This window comes from Puma concolor, chromosome A2, assembly GCF_028749965.1.
Source record: "Puma concolor isolate L17-30 chromosome A2, mPumCon1.1.hap2, whole genome shotgun sequence".
In the NCBI taxonomy this organism is placed as follows: Eukaryota; Metazoa; Chordata; class Mammalia; order Carnivora; family Felidae; genus Puma; species Puma concolor.
The window spans coordinates 50,106,302-50,120,208 of record NC_141668.1 but is presented as its reverse complement, the minus strand read 5'-3'; positions in this window follow the sequence as shown (position 1 = coordinate 50,120,208).

The window sequence follows — 13,907 nt, the reverse complement described above, 5'->3', positions numbered from 1 at the left end:
TTCCTACATCCTGCCTCCTCTTTCTTCCTGGCTAAGCTACATGCTTATTATCTGTGCTCCAGCCAAGCTCCCCCTGCATTTGATTTTTTTTTTTTTTTCAGCTGCTGGCTTACTGGTCTTTCTTCTCTAGACCAGTGGTTCCCAAACCTTTTTAATCAAGAACTCCATCAACAACAACAAAAAATTTACACCTTGATCCCATAAATATTTACATTCTTATTTATAAATTACAGAAAGGCACTCCTATTCAAATATAGTATGTACATTATAAAACAAGTCAGACAGTTTAAGAAGATTACTTTTTGGGGGGCGTCCAGGTGGTTCAGTCGGTTGAGCATCCAACTTTGGTGCAGGTCACGATCTCAGTTCCTGAGTTGGGGGCCACATCGGGCTCTGTGCTGACAGCTCGGAGCCAGGAGCCTGCTTCAGATTCTGTGTCTCCCTCTCTCTCTGCCCCTCCCCCACTTGTGTTCTGTCTCAAAAGTAAATAAATAAACATTTTTTTTTAAGAAAAGAAGGTAACTTTTTTTTTTTTAGGGAAAGAGCACATGTTCAGGTGAGGAAGAGTAGCTGAGGGAAAGAGAGAGAGAGAGGGAGAGAATCTTAAGCAGGCTCTACACTCAGCGTGGAGTCGGACGTGGAGTCAATCCCATGACCCGAGGATCATGACCTGAGCTGAAATCAAGAGTCAGACGCTCAATTGACTAAGCCATGTAGGTGCCCCTTTTTAAAAAAACGGAACTGGAAGGTCTAGTATCTTCATCCCACACCCCGGTATATTGTCGGGTCCCCCTCCCAGGATGAATGCATTCTGCTTTGGAGGCCACTAGTCCTACTCTCCTTGAGAAAGGAGACTATCTTTCATCCTGCCCCCACACAGTGTTCGGTACAAGTCATACGGGGGTATAACTCAGCATGCGATAAGGCAATGCACGAAGATTTCAGTTTTCAGTGCTGAAGCAGTTTCTAACAATTTGCTACCCTTCTTCTCTTATGTAGCATCAGGAAAAGATAGTCTTCCATCATCTCTCAGCTTGGATAGATGACAACTGTTATACCTTGCCACGATCATGGCCTAACCTTCGGCGAGACTTTTTTTTTTTTTTTAGGTCTAGCACAGTGTCACTGCACTGTACCCCTAACAGGCATTTATGAAGTGCTTGTCTCATTGGTTTTGATGACACTGGTTTCCTAGTCTCTGCTGATGCAGACAAAGCCATTCAACTGGACAGAGATAAGCGGGGAGGCATTGAGCCATGACGGGAGATCTGACACTTGCTCTCCTTTTATTTGACTGACTAGGACACCTTTCCTTTCACAGATGTTCAAGTTCATGATAACGATTGTTTTAAATAACAATTACCACCATTCGTTGAGTGCCTACTGTTGTGTCAGGCATTAGACGAGATATCTTGAACATAGATCAGTTTTTAAACCCTACGTTATGCTCCAATTATGGGTAAGAAAGAACAAGACCCAGGAAACTAAAGCAACTTCCTAAGACCCATAAAGCTAATGAGTTCTAGAACTAAAATTTGAACCCAGGTCTGTCCGACTCCAGAGTCTTTGCTGTTAACATAATATCTGTACCCGAATCGGGGTGTTATAGATAATTTTCCTTCTCTCCCCTTGAATCCGAAGAAGCTGGCCTCTTGACCACAGGCAGGACCATGCTCACATCCACCACAGACGTTTAAGATTGAGGGGCAAAAGTGGCCCAGTTTGCCAAAGGCACTTAGTAGAGGGCACTGAGGGTCAGGATGGGGTATTGATGGTGGAGAGGCCTTGGTGCCTCCACCAGGTATCGACACTCTTGGCTTGTCTTTTCCCTTGCCTTCTCCTCTGGAATGCCCTTTCATTCCTGTTCCCTGATGTCTTCTTTTAAAATCGAACTTAATAGAGAAGAAAGACTTCGAGAAGATACCCTTGTTTTGCTCATTGGCTGGTTCCTGACTTACCCTTTATGGTGTACCTTCCCACCGTTGATCTTGAGGTGGAGCGGAGAAGGTAGGCATGACCCATCCCGTGGAAAGGTGACTCTGTTTGCTTTGGTCATCCTCTTTGTCTTCGTCCCCTGTCTGTGTCATGACTCTAACCACGTTGCTTTTCAGCCAATTGTTTGGCATCATCATATTTCCTGTTGCAGTTTTAGTTCCCGGAGCCGCAGAGCCAACAGCCCTGCCGACCGTCATCTCAGAGGCCTCTGCATCACAGGCCCTTCTTTTCTAGGGCTGGACCCATGCGGAGACCCCTTTTGCCTTTGAGAAAACAGACCCAGATTCCAGGAGTACCTCCAGGAAGGCCGTTTGCCTTGGTTGTGTAACTAAATTTACCTTTCTATAATTTTCATCCCATTATGCTTTTGCTGACATAAAGGATCCTTCTCTATAGCACCTCAAATATTTCTCAGCTTTTTATTTATCTTGGAAGTCTCAAACTCAGAAGCCTTAAGAGCCAGGCAGGGGAAATGATGAGAGAAGACAGCAATGTGTGAGTGCACTTGTACGCATCGTGTGAACGGTGGGGACAAGGGGAACCTGGAGAGCACTGTTCTCCTAAAACAGTGGCAGGCAAAGTCCCATCTGCAGGCCACATCTGAGCCACTAGCTGGCGACCTCCGTTTTTCCTTCCATGCCACAGTGCAAAACTTAGATCACTTTTATTGTCCCACTAGCCCAAGAGTATTGACATTAATTATTTCTAAATTTCTCACCACCGTGAGATTAGACGCAATCTAACTCTTGGTGCAAATACTTCAAAAAGGACCCTTTGCACCTTAAACAGATCTCCACGCTGATGTCAGAGCTGCCCAGGTAATGGTCATCGTATCAAAGGGAAGAATATTTGCTAAGGGCTTTTCTCCAGGCTAGAATACTTCTCGGTTCTCCATTGTCCTCTCATGTTTCCCAGTGCAGATGAGAGTCTTAAGAGAATTAATTTTCAACAAGCCGAGTATGTGAGTCGTCCCAATGTATCTAAAATGAGGCCTGTATATATAAAGATAATACTTAGGAGCACCTGGGTGGCTCAGCTGGTTGAGCGTCTGACTCTTGATCTCAGCTCAGATCATGACCTCAGCTCAGATCTTAATCTCAGCGCCCTGAGTTCAAGCCCCGTGTTGCCTGCTGCATTGGGTATGAAGCCTACTTTAAATAGATAGATAGATAAGATAATAGTTTGTAGTGCCTGACCAGTCTCCAGCTATACTTTAAAAATAAAGCACGGGGTATCTGACTGGCTGGATCAGTAGAGCATGTAACCCTTGATCTCCAGGTTGTGAGTTCGAGCCCTACATTGGACATAGAGTTTACTTAAAAAAATAATAATAGTACCGACAAATAAAAGTAATTAACAAAACCTTTTGGTGGGTAGGTTTGGTCTTTCCAGTCCCTGAATGCCCTCAACTGGGTCTGCAGTTCAAAGGCATTTTGCCTTGAAGCTGTTAGTTGTCCTTAACAATGTGTAATCAAACATTTTAGACTACAGTTAATCTTTGGTGTCAGAGCTAACTCCTGACTCCAATTTCTTTCTCTTCCCTTTCTCCCACCACCCCTACGTATACCCCCTCCCCAGTCCTACACAACACCCATCTTTCTCCACCTGCTTCCCTCACGACCCACACCCCCCAGTCGTTTGGTATGGCGTTTGAGAAAGTTGCACCAGAGAAGAGAATTTAAGAAAGAAACACAGGAAGAAGGAAATTGGGACAGAAAACCAAAAAAAGGGCAGAAGCAAACTTCGAGAACAGCTTTCTGTGTTTTGTCTCTCAGGTTCGCTCAAAGTCCTGCAGCAGAGAAATGCTCCCTTCAGGCAACCCCCACTCAGTCTCCCAGCCCTCTGATCTGCAATCAAATTTGCATCTTTCTTGTCTTTCTTACTCGGTTCTCTTGTCCAAAGGCCCAATCGGGGGAAAATTTCCGCATCAAAAAGACCTAGATCCCAACGGTAGCTCTGTCACTTACAAGCCAATGACCTTGGCGATGACAGTTACTTCAATCTGTCTGAGATTTCTTTATCTACAAACTGGATGTAACAGCACAGATCCTACGCAGCTCCTGGAGACGGGATGAGATGCCGCCTGTGAAAACACCCTGGAAACTGTAATATGTTAATCAAAGATGAGGCATTATCATTATTATCTCTGAATCCAGTGCTGCAGATGCTATGGTGCGCGGTCATCTTTTCGCCAAATGTCCTTAGATTTCTTGGAGAAGGGGGTGGGTGTTACAGTCTGGTACAGCAGTGAGGCAGAACTTTATGTTTTAGGAGGGGAGCTGGCATTTAAAATGGCCATATATTGCTACTTCTAAGATATCATGAGGACGTGAAATCACTTTGGAGCAGACCTACTCTGTTCTGGAATGAGCCACTTGAGTGAATCCTTTTATTTGTATAAGCACAGTAAGAGTAAGCATCCATTATTCAGGGAGAAGCGCAACAGTTGTTTTTGTTTGTTTGACTAGAGCTTGGGGCTTCAACTCTGCAGGCGGATGGGGTCTTGTTGCAAAGTGAATGGTTCAGGAGGAGGGCAATGTGCCCAGAAGTTTCCATCAGAATTAAGCTCTGGGTTTTTATTCAGTGGTTATCTGGATGGAGGCCAGCTCTCTTCTCATTTGAACAAGGAAGCATGTGGCCCAGGTGATGCTAGCAGACATCCTCCATCCCATGAGGGGCTCTGCCTGAGGATGAAACCAACATAGAGGAATGCAGAGTTGAGAGATTTTAGAGAAACTGAACTGGAGCTCTGATAGAACTGTGCCTGAAGCCCACGTTAGTCTTAAGAATTACACGAGCCAGTGACTCACCCTTGTTGTCTAAGCCAGGTTATTTGGGGCTTTATGGTACTAGATGCTGATGGCAAAGTCATCCTAAATGGCACAGAGTTTGAAGGTTTCTGGAGAAAGTGCAAACGCGTTACATAGCGTTCAGTGAGCTTACTGTAAAGAAGTTGCCAAGTCTCCTAATCTTTCCCACTGAGGTTCCCGGTTTTGAGAGTGCCTCTGGTGGGCTGAGGCACGCTGCCTAAAATAGCTGATGGGAGGGACATTGCTGGAGGGGGTGGATGTCAACCACAAGGCCTGAATTGTTATAAGGGAAGGCAGGCTGGAGTGGCCCTAGCATATGGATATGGATAAAGCTATCACTAGGTTGATGGACGTGAATAACTATGGTCCGTGATTATGCCCACGTTCAGTTTTTAGTAGATGCCGCCACACCGTTTTCCAAAGCAGATTTACCAGTTTGCATATTCGGTGTCAATGTTTGCAAGTTCTCAGAGCTTTCTGCTTCGATTCTGCCCACAGGCTAATAAACGAGGTATTCTGATTTTACCAGAGCACAGCAGTTTCCAAACAGCAAATATAAAGGTTGCTGCCAGAATGAGACATACTAAAAAAGGTACACACACACACACATACACACACACACACACAGAGCGAGAGAGAGAAACACACAAAAGCATAATAATTCAAGTAGCAGAGCAATTTGGGGTGATGATTTAAAGGTAAATACATTTCAATTATCTTAATTAAGTCATAAACAGTGCAAGTGTAACCCAAGTGCCTAAGGAATTGCTGATTCTAACAGTTCTCTGTGAACGGGAGGACCTCCGCCCTCCATCAGAATTTCCCTTCATAATGTATATAGTGGGCTTGGGGAAGGAGTGTGTGATGTGTGTGTGTGTGTGTGTGTGTGTGTGTGTGTGTGTGTGTGGTGAAGGGAGAGGAAATGGCAAGAATGGTGGTTTTCTACACAAGTAGCAGCCAGTTAAAAATATTCCATTACAGGGACGCCTGGATGGCTCAGTCGGTTGAATGTCCGACTCCTGATTTCATTCAGGTCAGGATCTCCTGGTTCATGGGTTTGAGCCCCACATTGGGCTCTGCACTGACAGCTGTGGAGCCTGCTTGGGATTCTCTCTCTCCCCCTCTCTCTGCCCCTCCTCTGCTTGACCTCGAGCTCTCTTTCTCAAAATAAATAAACATACATTAAAAAAATATTCTGTTCCATTAAATTATTTAGTAAATGCTGATGAAACAGGCACCCAGGTTCCAGAAGATCTCCACTAATACTTGGTAATTTTTTTTTGTTAATTGTTGCTTGAAAGAGTGTCTCAGTTATCTGAAAAAGTAATTACATTAGACTTAGTTAACCAGTGGCACCAGCTTGTAAAACATGAAGGGTTTACTTGAAAACAGTGGAGACAATTGATATACATTTAACTATTTAACACAATAGTCTCATTTAAATATGTATTTACTAAAAAGCAAACATTCAAACTGACACAATTCTGCATGTTCATTCAAGTAGTACCTAATTTAATACTACATTATCTTTCATGGGCTCCATCCTTGGGGTCGGGAGTGGCAACCCCATGAAATGATTTCTTCGTTCTCAACTCGATGTCTTCCACCTCCTACTGTGTAGGCTTTCAGATATGCTAGGTGAGTGGTATTATTATCTGTCAGTACTATCTGCCGGCCTTCAGAAGCTAATGAACAGACCTGAGGAAATTCTGGCTGCTTCTGTGGGCTTTTTTTCTGCTCTATATGTGGTCGTTTCCAGCAACTCACATTTTCATCCGTTCAGAGACACCTTGTGGCAGACATTCCTAGGTACCTATCCAGTGTTTATTCTTGCCTTGCTCCTGAACAGATTTTGTTAAGGGAAACAGTGTGTCCTGATTAAACCCAACATTCCCAGGCTCCCTGGAAGATAGGGGTAGCCCCGTAACTAAGTTCTTGTTATTGAGATATGAGTGAAGTCATCGGGTGGAGCTTCTGGGAAAGCCTCTTAAGAACCATACTGACTCAACCACTGGGCACCATTTTCACTTGGCCCTTCTTTATTTCTGCTTTCCAAGAACACAATGTGATAGCTGGAACTCTAGCAGCTATCTTATGAACACGAGGACAGGGGGGTCACACTCTAGCATGGTATTCTGGAACTGCCACCTCAGTCTGGACTGCCCACCTCTGGAATTCTCACTTTGTGAGACAAATTAACTCCTGCGTTATGTAAACCACTGCTTCTCTGGTTTCTATTACTCACAGCCAAGTGCGATTCTGGTATTCTAAATATTCATTCAGCATAATCCTTTATTTGATGTGTTCAACATTTTACAATTGTCTTTGAACAGAAGCCATTCAACAGAGATGGGTACAACTCATTTAGGTTCCCTGGACTGGATACTGAAAGATTAAGCTTTAAAGGCTCCACCACCAAGCTGAATTATCCACTATGAAACCAGGGACTGAGTGGAAGGACAAATCCTCTACTCCGAGGTAGTGCTGGGAAGTCCACAGGGTAGAAGCAAAGGTTGAGGTCTGAGAGCTGTCACAACAGAACTCTCAGCCTGTTGTCATGGCAGCAAGGAAAGAGCCATGGCAATATGGCGGAACAAAGACGAGGCTTCCTCCTGCCTTTACACGGGGTCTTGGAGCCCTCCCTGTTTAATCAGGCCCCCCTGAATCTAAACATCAAGATCTCTTGGCAGGTGTAAATTGTTCTGTGATCAATCCATAGACCCCCCTCGGTTCATCTGCCTTTCCCACCTGGTTAAACTTGGGATGGTTTTTCTAGCTCCCCTCCCCACCCAATACCACCACCAGTAGTGAGAGGCTGTGAGAGGAACAACAGAAAAGATCACCGTGGAGGGTACCATTCCCACTCCATCTATAGACCCCTCACGCCATTTTCTCCGCCCCTCTGCTTCTATTTTGTTTCCCCATACCATCATTTGATTAATAAAAGTAGAATGTCTGTCAATAAAAAATGTTTGTAGACGCCAAAGCAGGTCAACGGCATACTGAAACATTTTTGTAAAGTACAACTTCCAGGGGCGCCTGGGTGGCTCAGTCGATGAAGCGTCTGACTCTTGACTTCAACTCAGGTCATGATGTCACGGTTCATGGGACGGAGCCCTGCGTGGGGCTCAGCCCTAACGACGCAGAGCCTGCTTGGGATTCTCTCTCCCTCTCTTCCCCTCCCCACTCCCCCCCCCTCTTTCTCGCTCTCTTTCAAAACGAATACATTTTGTTAAAAGGTAAAACTTCCAGAAGCAGTTTTATAGATGCACCACTCTAAAGCCAACTCAAGATTCAGGCAGGAAGAGAGAAAGGAATTCAAACTTAAGCAAGTCTGACCTACTAGCCTGGCAAAGAAATGAACCTACTTCCAAAACAAGAACATTTTCTACATTCTGCCAGTTATTAAGTTAATTACCTGCTCCATGCCCCTTAGCACTACTATCATTTTGGTAATGGTGTGGCTTTAAACTTTTCACTCTTTTGTGGTTTCTGAAGCTGAGCTGGAGCCAGCTTTTCAAACTACTTTTAACTCAAAGAGCCCCTTCGGCGTGTCATAGATGTCAATGCGATTGGCGGCAGGTGTTCCCCCAGGCCACCGTGCTAGGGCAGAGGCAGAGTGCTAATGAGGACAGAGGCTCCTATTCTGAGTCCCAGATCCCACATCTCTCCTCCTTTGGACCCAAACGAGACAGGGAAAGGCTGAGGGCCCTGTAATGGCTTTTCTTCCTGCCGGTTCAACATTGGCCCCTGGCAGCCTCACCCAAAGGGTCCTGTGGCTTTTGTAGAGTCTCTGCGCGGTCATGGTGCCACTCTGCTTTGGCCCCTGCCCTAGAGCGACATCAGGGTCATCCAGGCCTTTTCTACCCTGGGAGCACAGATGGGGGGGTCCCAGCAACACGGAGCACCTAGGGCTGTCCCTGGACCTGTCGTCTTTCCAGACATGCTTAGGTGGTCCCTTTTCTCTGACTCCCCCGGCCATACAGGATCTGTCACTGGGCAGATGGACTAGTGACATTTGTCTGAATCCCTTTGGGGGGGGGGCACCTGAGCTCCATACCTCAGGTCGCAATAGCACAACTACTGAGCATTTGAATCACTTCATCCTTCTAAACTTCAGTTTATTTACCTGGAAGATGGGACTAAATAAGGGTACCTTGGGGTGCCTGGGTGGCTCAGTCGATTAAGCATTTGACTCTTGACTTCGGCTCATGTCGTGACCTCTCGGTTCGTGGGTTCATGCCCCGCGTCTGGCTCTGAGCTCCCACTCTCTCCGCCCCTCCCCCGCTGGTGCTCTCACATATAAATAAATCGTTCTTTAAGCGGTACCTTTACATTGCAGCCATTATCACAACAGCCACCTTTTTTTCCATTTACTACACGAGGTGTATGGCTTAATGGGTAAGCATACAGCCTGCAACACCAAATCACCTGTGGTAAAGTCCTGCCTCTGCTACTGAATTCGTGAACGACCTTGGCAAGTTGCCCGAGTGCTCTGTACCTCAGTTTCTCCATCTGTAAAATGGGACTAATGACAAACCTGCCTGATGGAGCTCTCCTGGAGATTAAGGGAGCTAATAACATACTGTGGAATTAACATAATGAGTGCCACAAGCTTTGACAAGCACAGTGACAAGCCGTGTTCACCTTCACCACAGAAGAATCATTATTCATTCCTATTTGCAGATAAATTGAGGTCTAGAAAGATTAAATGATTCAAATGTTAAGCACCTGCTTTTGTGTGCTTTTTGAAAAAATATTTTTAGGGGTGCCTGGGTGGCTCAGTTGGTTAAGCGGCTGACTTCGGCTCAGGTCATGATCTCACATTCGTGAGTTCGAGCCCCGTGTCGGGCTCTGTGCTGACAGCTCGGAGCCTGGAGCCTGCTTCATGTTCTATGTCTCCCTCTCTCTCTGCCCCGCCCCAACTCATGCTGTCTCTCTCTGTCTCTCAAAAATAAATAAACATTAAAAAAATTAAAAAAAAACATTTTTAACATTTTTTCATTTTTGAGAAACAGAGCACAAGCAGGGGAGGGGCAGAGAGAGGCAGACACAGAATCCAAAGCAGGCTCCAGGCTCCGGTGTGTCGGCACAGAGTCCGATGCGGGGCTTGAACTCACGAGCCATGAGTTCCGACCTCAGACGCTTAACCGACTGCACCGCCCAGGTACCCCATACTTTTGCCAGCTTTTGAGGACCTAGGGGTTTCTCTCCTCTTCTTCCTTTGCTTTGAGAAACGCTGGATCCAAAAGGTCAGGGGTCAGCAACACCTCACTTCCCTGATGTCAGGCCTACAAGCCATTTCTTCACATGTCCAACCTAACCTGAAAATCCACCCACTCACGTTTCCCAGAGCTGACTCCCAATGGCCCCCACAGTGAGGCTCCTTCCTCCCTGGACCACGTCCGTCGGGCGGGGAGGGGGGGGGCCCAGGCTCCTCAGGGAAATGCACTGGGCCAAGGGAGGCACCTCACTAGAGAGAGAGGAGCGCCCTCTCCGCTGAGGGAGGCCTCCCGACCAGGCACAACATCTTGCTCGCCTTGGGTGCTCACCACACCGCGGTGTGGGAGCGGCAGCGAACTGTGCCCTTTTTCTGCAGTTCACGCTCAATAATTAGCTTCAGCTTCACTACCTTAGATTTCCTGGTCGAGGCTCCTGGCTCACAAAACTAAAGGCCCCTTCTGACACTTTCTTCTCAGCACTCTTGGAGAAAGCAGTGTGAGTCCTCCCTTCTGAATGGTCTAATTCTGGACGTGGAGTTAGTGTCTATTTTTTCCACCACGACCTTGGACTTCTTCTCCCCGCTTCCAGCTGACCTTCAAGTCTGGCTGCTCTGGAGCATGACACATTCTCGGTTCTCACACCCAGCAGCTAATCGCTCCGGGGACTTTATTTATCTACTCTTCCCCCAGGTTCAGAGGCCCACACCTGCAAAATGTCAGGAGAGCTCAGTGCTGTCTCTTCATCTTGTCCCCCAAAGAATTTGGTGGGGGAATGGATTTTCCAGCAAGTACAGTTCTCCAAACATGTTCCACTTTGGAGACGCCGGCTGTGAAACTGACTAGCCCTTCTCGGTGGGCCCCTTCCCAGACGCAATTGCTATTAGTAAGTTTTTGTGTTGCTTTCCAGAAAAACAGGCCTGTGCACACATTCTTTGGAACCAGTGGGTACCATGATATACACGTTGTCTCGGACCTTGATTTTTTTCATTTAATAGTGAATCTTGGAGCTCTTTCCATATGAGAACATATAGGTGTTTTTCCTTCTTTTTTTTTTTTAATTTTTTTTTTAAACGTTTATTTTTGAGACAGAGAGAGACAGAGCATGAGCAGGGGAGGGTCAGAGAGAGAGGGAGACACAGAATCTGAAACGGGCTCCAGGCTCTGAGCTGTCAGCACAGAGCCCGACGCGGGGCTCAAACTCACGGACCGTGAGATCATGACCTGAGCCGAAGTCGGCCGCTTAACCGACTGAGCCACCCAGGCGCCCCAGGTGTTTTTCCTTCTTTAAGGAATAGTGTTCCACTATATATGAAAGTACCTATGCTTGTTTCCTATTGTTTCTGTTACAAATTACTACAGACTTATTATTTTACAGTTTTGGAGGTCAAAAGTCCAGAATTGGTCTTGCTGGGCGAAAAGCAAGGTGTTGTCAGGACGGCGCTCCTTCTGGAGACATTAGGCAGAATCCACTTTGGTGTCTTTTTCAGCTTCGTGAGGCCACCCCGTTTTTTGGCTCGTGGCCCCAGTTAGCCGTCCTGTCACTGATCTGTCATCGCATTTTGTTCTCACTCACTCTGACCCTTTTGCCTCCCTCTTGTGATTACATGAGGCCCACCTGGATAATTCAGCATCTTCTCCCCATCTCAAGATACTTAACTAAGTTACATCTGGAAAGTCCCTTTTGTATTTAAGGTAACATATTCACAGACTCCAGGGATTAGCCTATGAACATATCTGGGGGGGGGCATTGTTCTACCTACCACAGTTTTTATTATCTGCTTGCTCCGTATGGACTTTTAATTTTTTTTAATGTTTTTATTTATTTTTGAAGGAGAGAGAGAGACAGAGCGTGAGCGGGGGAGGAGCAGAGAGAGAGAGAGGGAGACACAGAATCCGAAGCAGGCTCCCGGCTCTAAGCTGTCAGCACAGAGCCTGATGCAGGGCTCGAACCCACAAACTGCAAGATCATGACCTGAGCCGAAGCTGGACGCTCAACCGACTGAGCCACCCAGGCGTCCCAACCATGTGGACTTTTAGATTGTCTTTTGCTATTTTTATAAGCCCTGCTCCAGTGACTATCCTTGTAGATAGGCCTTATAGCGTGTGGCAGAATACAAGCAATTCCTGGAAAACGAATGGCAGTTTCAAACATATTTTAAAATTTTGAGGGGCGCCTGGGTGGCTCAGTCGGTTAAGCATCCAAATTTGGCTCAGGTCATTTTCTCATGGCTTGTGGGTTGGAGCCCCGCATCGGGCTCTTTGCTGACAGCTCAGATTCTGTGTCTCCCTCTCTCTCTGCCCCTCCCCCACTCAGGCTCTGTCTCTTTCTCTCTCTCTCAAAAAGAAATAAACATAAATAAATAAATAAATAAATAAATAAATAAATAAAATTTTGATAGATCTTTGTCATGGCAATTTTTAAAAACTTTATTTTACTGGAGATATTCTGAATGCACAATTATCATAAAACCATTTAGGAAGTAATAATCATTTTACTCTCTCTCTTTTTTTTTTTTAACGTTTATTTATTTTTTTGGGACAGAGAGAGACAGAGGATGAACGGGGGAGGGGCAGAGAGAGAGGGAGACACAGAATCGGAAACAGGCTCCAGGCTCTGAGCCATCAGCCCAGAGCCTGACGCGGGGCTCGAACTCACGGACCGCGAGATCGTGACCTGGCTGAAGTCGGACGCTTAACCGACTGCGCCACCCAGGCGCCCCATTTTACTCTCTTTTGAGTGAATCTATCTATGATTGCTCTCATCTATGATGGCTAAAACTGCATCCTTGACTGTGACAAAGGCTCTGACTCGCAGGCAAGGGGTTTCAGAAATATGGACCTGAATTCATTTATATGGTTAAAATCTAATACTATAAAGCTGTGGCTACTGAAATGTAAAGTTAATGGAAATTAAATATAATTAAATATTCAGGTCCTCAGTCGCACTAGCCACACTTCAAGTACCCAGTAGCCACATGTGGCCAGTGGTTATCACATTAGATAGTGTAGACAGTTCCATTTGACAGAGTTAGTAACAATGATCTTTTGATCCTCTGTCAAATTAGAACCTACCCCTTGCCTAGACTGCATTTAAGTCAATTCTATTAATCCAGTAACATTTATTGAATGCCTACCTTGTACAAGACACCAGAGGATGATTTTTTTTTTTTACAGGTCCCTGTCTCAGGTAGGTCACAAATCAATAGAGGAAGACAGAAGCGTTTCCTGAACTTGCATCGGGAATTCCAACTGACTGTAACAGAAAATGACCCATACAACAGTGAGTTCCAAGGCAATTGATAGGAGCAGGAAAGAACATGTAGTCTTGTGAGGGGTCCTGGAGACAAGAATATAGAGGTTCTTTTCCCATCTTTAAAAAATAGCTTGCTCATTGTCCATTTTTCTAACACTGTTGAAATATTGAAGTGTTCATTGGTATTTTATTTGTCAATAAAAATGAGAAAGCATCTCAAAGGCTCTTAATAAGGCATTATAGAGGTTACAGCACGGACTCTGGAGTCAGGCTGCGTGGCGTTTAAATTCAAACTCTGCTATTTACTAGCCGTGGGACTTCGGTCATCTTCCCTGACCCCTTCTGGCCCTTAGTTCTCATCTGTCAAATAAGTACATGTCTCCCAGGGTTATTGTGAGGTTTAAATGAGTTAATGTCTGTAAGTGCTTAGAACAGGGTCCGGCGCTTATTGAGGACTAAATGCCAGCCATTGCTATCATTTAAACACGAATAACTCTAGTGCTGAAGTTTCAGCCCCAGGATAGAATTTAAATGTTCACTCGGTTCTGGATTGCCCGTGGAGGAGTTCAGTGGTCTGCAGGAATCCACCTGGGTCTCGCTGGGCAGTGAGACAGATGTGACATACAC